The sequence below is a fragment of the Gymnogyps californianus genome, chromosome 1, assembly GCF_018139145.2.
Source record: "Gymnogyps californianus isolate 813 chromosome 1, ASM1813914v2, whole genome shotgun sequence".
NCBI lineage: Eukaryota > Metazoa > Chordata > Aves > Accipitriformes > Cathartidae > Gymnogyps > Gymnogyps californianus.
This window is the reverse complement of record NC_059471.1, coordinates 121512640-121518639: the sequence shown is the minus strand read 5'-3', so window position 1 is coordinate 121518639 and position 6000 is coordinate 121512640.

Here is a 6000-nt window from a genome sequence, read left to right as displayed (position 1 = left end):
ACTTGTGCACGTTGCTCTTTGCACAGATATTACCATACTCTTGTTGAGGGTAGAGAGAAGGACAAATAATGAGTATTCTAGTAGAGCTCTACTAAAGGTTATTATTAACAGATCATGTGCAATGACTATGAAGAAGGAATGTCAGGGAAATTATGTTGATTCTTCATCCAGCTTTGCTTTTAGTAAATTCACTGGGCCTGCGACCTAACATGTTAACTCTTTCAGCTCTACTGTTGAAAACTTTGGTCAGGCAAGGAATACTATAGCTGTGGATGTTATATGCAACATTAAGATAAAAATAATGTAAGTTTGGCAGAAAATTTGTCACAGATGTGTACCAAGTAGAAATGACACCAATGTTGTTGGTAAACAGCATTATCTCAGCTTCTGAGAAGCAATTACACCCATGTACATATCTGCTTTTAAAGTCCATAGTCATTTAGAATGATCTGTTTATAAGCCTTGAGTTGAAGAAGTAAGCATGCGTGAGAAGGAGCAAGGAAAAGAGACAGTTGTTCTCATGAGAGATAGGCTTGGATCACGACTTCATAGGAGTGAAAAAGGAGTAAGATCTTCAATACCATTGTCTTCATTTTGTAAAAATAAATATTTATAAAACTAATTAAGCAATGAGGTAGGCCAGGATTTTATGATGGCGTCTTGCCCTTGACTAATACGATTTCAATTTATCTCAAGTTGTAGCTGCCTATGTGAAAAGATTAACTTAGCTCTAGCATTGAAGTAGTAGATTGAGCTGACCAAATTAAACTCACACTCAAAATACATAGTTCCCTATGTATATTTGGTGAGCGAGGGCAGCTTAGTAACCAGTCTGAATAATAATAATTGTATCTTGCCTGCAGACAGCTCATTGTCTCCAAAGCATTGCAGATTTGAAATTTTCTGCTTTGTTCATCAGAATTCAGAATGGTTACCAAGTATCCACCCAAGAGTTACAGATACAGTCTGTAAATGACAGGTCAATTAAGAAGGCAGCATGAATTCCTAGAAATGCTGGAGAACAAGAAGTAGACAGAATACATTATAAAAAAATCATGAAAGTGACTTAATTTTTGAAACAGAAAATCATAACGGAGGACAAAGAGGTAGGAAAGCACAGAAAAATAAAGAATGAGCTACACTGCCCTCATTAAATACTTACCTCCTACTGGAGCTGAAAACTTTTCAAAATTGGGGGGGGGGGGGGGGCGGGGGGCAGAGAAATTCAAAGCCAGGATAAAATGTGTAAGTTGGCAGCAGCATCTAAAAGTTAAGCATCATCTGGTTTTGTGCAGGGAGAGAGGATTTATTAAGTTACTGTGATGGGACCATAAGAAAGCAGAAAGCACAGGGCTGTGAAGAATCTACTGAACAGCTTGAAAGAAACAGCACAGATGGATCTAAAGATCACTTGCATCCAGATGACAGTTTCAGAAAAAGGTGGTACATTGGTTGTAGAAATTGGCCGTTGCCCTCCCATCACAGAGGTATGCATTGTTACTATCACTTTTTTCATCACTGGTACCAAAAGAGGCAAAGTAATTCACTTACTGGGTTCAGACTGGGCCAAAGAAAAAGATTATCCAGATTCATGCAATCTGAGCTGAGTGACGTATTTCTGGCAAATAAAACCTTCCGAAATATGCAGTTTTGAGCAGACCAAAACATTCCATCAATTTAACTAAATTCCAAAGAATATTTTCCAAACAGGATAAGTGGGGGGAGAAAAATTTAAAAAATCCCCAATTTAAAAATCATTGCCTTGAATGAAGTGCTATGGTTGGTAATTTTGTGTTTAGAAATAAGATTTTTCAATTTTGTTACTGAGGTCAAATAATATGTTTGGAAAATAGGATAAATAACATAAGCTTTAGAACTTTAATACAGAGCGAAACACTTTGTTTCTAGTCAAACAATATATTTGAACTTGTTTTAATAATTCAGCCTCACCTTTTTTTGCACTTCCAAACCAAATTTAGTTGTGAAATACTGTGATTTAAGAAAACCGAAACAAAACAAACTGGAATGACCTTCAGAGTCATAGCCCTTGCGTAGCTCCAAGTCTGAGTGAGGAAAGGCAGACTACAGAGTTTCAACAGCCCCTGGGAAAACTCTGCAAGCAGAATTAAGGAAACTGCTTATGTACTTCTCCAAAACCAAGGTACAGGGATAACCCTTGGCATATAGCAGTGCTCTCTGCACCTTCATCAGCCTCAGGAGGGAACCAGTGCCTTCAAAGCTGGTGAAGTTCTGCCACTGCCTTGAACAGCAAGCGAGTAACCTACCTGATACACACAGTGAGGACACCTGCTGTGCATACCCAACATGTAAGTAGGGTTAAGTAAAGTAAGCTGTTTCAACTTGTTTGTCCTGTAGCACCAAGAGTGGTCCAAAGCCACAGATCAAGACCGGTAGATCTGGTAAGAACCCACGGGCAGGGGCTGGGCCACCTCAGAAATACAGGTTTGTAATTTTTCACTTTTCAGTCTATAAAATGGAAACAAAAACACTTAAGTTTTATCAAATTAACACACAGTCTTGATTTCAAGGCACTCAAAGGCACTGCAGTAACCATATAGGGCACTATAGTAACCACAGGCACTATAACCACCATATAAATACCAAGACATGAGTAAATATAAAGGTACCGAGTTGGCCAGAGTATGCCTTTTCTGCTACATGAAAGAAAAGGAATTCCTTTAGCATGGGCATAACTAATGCACTGTTGAATTATTAACCCATATGAGTGTGCCAAAGTGATTAGTTCATTATTAAGGTTTCCATCCTTGCAAAATTGTATAAAATATTCCAATAAAATAATTCTGTACTTTCAATCTAACTTATTAAAAAATAGGTTATAAGAGTAGTTATGTAGTAATGGAAGAATAATCAGGTATGCTCACAAGAGTAGTTATGTAGTAATGGAAGAATAATCAGGTATGCTCACAAAAAATCTGGAATAAAGGAACAAGAAATGCTCCATGTGTGGCATTCTTATCACAAGCTCATTTTCCTGAGGAACAGAACAGTAAAAGCCTGATTGAAAATGTTTGCAAATCTAGTGTGGAAGTATCTCCACCAGCCTCAGTTATACCATCTATGTACAGTTATACTGTTCAATTAAAGTATCACAGTCTCTTATTTAGGAATATAAACTTTGACTAAATAATCCTATTTCTGGCAAAAGACAGGCCAAGAATAGTATACTTTTGCAATAAATAAAAGTAATAACAAAATCAAAACATCCAAAGCAATGCAACACCTTTGAGATGGTTTAATTAAACTGGATCCAACTGGGATTAATTTGTTCCCTGTCATCAGCTCAGGTAGGAGCTTTAAAGAAAGACAATATGTCAGACCTAATTGTGCCTTATTTAATGTGAAAATGGCAATAGACTCTCTAGGGGTCACCAGAGTAGTAAAACAACCTTTTAATTACTTCAGTAGTCTCGTTTCACCATTGCTTGGGGAAATACCCTACCTGCTCCTTGGCTGTTGTCTCAGTGTAACACCTGTCCCATGCGGCAGCGACAGAACCACACTGAAATATCTGCCCTCAGAGTTTTATGCATCCCTCTGAAACACCCCGCATTGGCTGCTGTCAAAGAGAAGACGTTAGTTTAAGGTGAGCACACCCTCTTGAATAATAGTACAGGCCAAGAAGATTCCTAGGGAGAGGAAAAGAAGAAATAAGGGAATTGTCATCCCACCTTCCTGACAGCTCACTCCTGAAGGGGTGCTGGTGAGGAGAAGGTATCCAGATCTTCCACTAACTGGTACTCAACCATAATGTCATAAGCTTGAGGTCATTCATCTGACGGCACAGGCACAGGGTGCCATGGCTCAGTTTCTCCCACTGTCCATTGCACGTATGGGGCCAGAAAAGGTGTGGTCACAACAGAGCTGCCACCATAGCAATGGGGCTTCTGGAAGGCAGAAGAGCCCAGGACTCACCTGAGCAGCAAGAAGGTCCCATTTATTAGCATTTCTCCAGGCTTAAGGACTCAAGATTAGTGGGAGGCAAGGGAAACGGACACAGGCTGTGCAGGGAACCTAGCAGAATGAGAAAATGCCAGGTTTGTCATGTATGGCTGCAACTGCAAGATGATTTCAGGAGGTAGAGAAGTTCTTATTCTTCTCAAAACATTATTTCCAGAGTGGGGAGCGCATGCCAGGACATTTCACATCTGGGGCAGCGGTGTGTGCTCTAGGACTCTCCCGCCCACTTGTGATGTACTGTCAGACTGTAGTAGATCGACTCAGGTTTTAAGAACATATGGGAATTTCAGAGACGAGTCAATAAAAACTAAGTATAGATTTCAGGATTTGAACACACCAGCAGTAGCACTTAGGTACAGCTATCTTGCAGATGAAAGGGAGATGTCAATAGACTCAGCAAGAGCAAATCCCGTTTAACAAGATACATTACACTATCTGCTGTAGCACAGACAAAAGCAAACATACATCTGACCTAAAAGATCCTTTCCAATCTCAAAAGTTCATCCTGTGGGACTCAGCATGGCACCCTCAAAGGACTAGAACTGCTGAATGAAATATTTCTGAGATTCAGCTCTGTGATAGACTCTTGACACAAACATAATATCCCCATTTTGTACAACGAACACTTTTTACAACCATGCTACCTCTGATCTCTCAGTCCTGATCTTTAAAGAATATCTCCAAAATGCCTTCCAAAGACAAGCCTGCAGCTAACATTTTAAACTCTGCTGGTCACTAAAAAACAGAGATTCAATAGAGATATTGATTTCATGGCACAATATAATTTCCTTTCCCCTCCACTAACCTTTACATGTTCCACAGGCTATAAATTATTTTTTCTTTCTTTCCCTTAGATAACTGCCTTACCAACTTTCCCTACTCTACACATACTAACTACCTTTTCTTTCAGAGGTAGTTTACCTGGTACACACCTGAGCAATTGCTTTCATTTTGTGTTTAGCTCTGAAGTTTGCTAATTCTATTTCAGACCTGAGGAAGGCTGGTGTGCATGAAAATTTGTCTACCTTTCCCAGTTATGCCAGCTGATTAAATAAAAGATGATATCTCAATGTGCACATCTGTTTTTACCTCTCGTCTTTAGAATACTGTTGCTAAAACAACAAAACCACATCTCCTTTATAAATATTTCTGAAGTTGGCAGGTTAAGAGAACACAGTAAGTAAAACACACCAAGTTAAATAAAATATGAGACATGATGAGACCCTATTCAACTAAACAGCAAAGTGGATCAACATGTGGCAATGGAATCATAAATAATCAGTATGAAGAGTACTCACCATGGACTATGTCTAAACATATCTTTTTTTTTTTTTTCCCCCCTCCTCCCCCAAATGCACCAGAAGATTCTGGTAACAATTTGCTGTCTCTGGGCAGTTTCATATTAAAGTAAAAAAGTGACAGCACTGTCATCCTAGAGAGCCCTGTCCAACAGACTGCACTTAGACCAAAAGGAGAGCTATCTTCTAAACATAGTGTATAGATAGTGTACGCTGTGGCTGCTCCACCTGCTGATTCAGGAAAGCAAGGGACTTCTCTAGGCTCTGTGTCACATCAGCCAATGTCTTGTGATTGTCTTGGAAGCCTTGGGGCAGCCTAAAAGGCATTCAATGTTAAGGAAATTCAATTTAACCTAAAACCCATATGTGAGGAAGAGCTCCTTCAGGCTGCCCCTTGGTTGGACTCAGCAAAAAAACCAAAGCCTATCTCAAATATTCTAAGTCAATGCTAGCTGAGGACAAGGTGCCCAAGATACGGACCACAAACTGAGAATACCACCCTTTCTCAATGCCAAAGACAGCCATGATGTGAAGGATCACTGCTCCTGTGTACTTTGCTAGTAGGACCAGCTTGTTAGGCTAGACAGTCCCCTCTTTACTGACCTAATAGGAACAAGAACGATGAAAACAGGAAAGATATTAAAAATAAATTCAGAAGTCTAGTGGCACTGCAAAAGTAGTCAGCTTGTAAGCTCTGCCCATT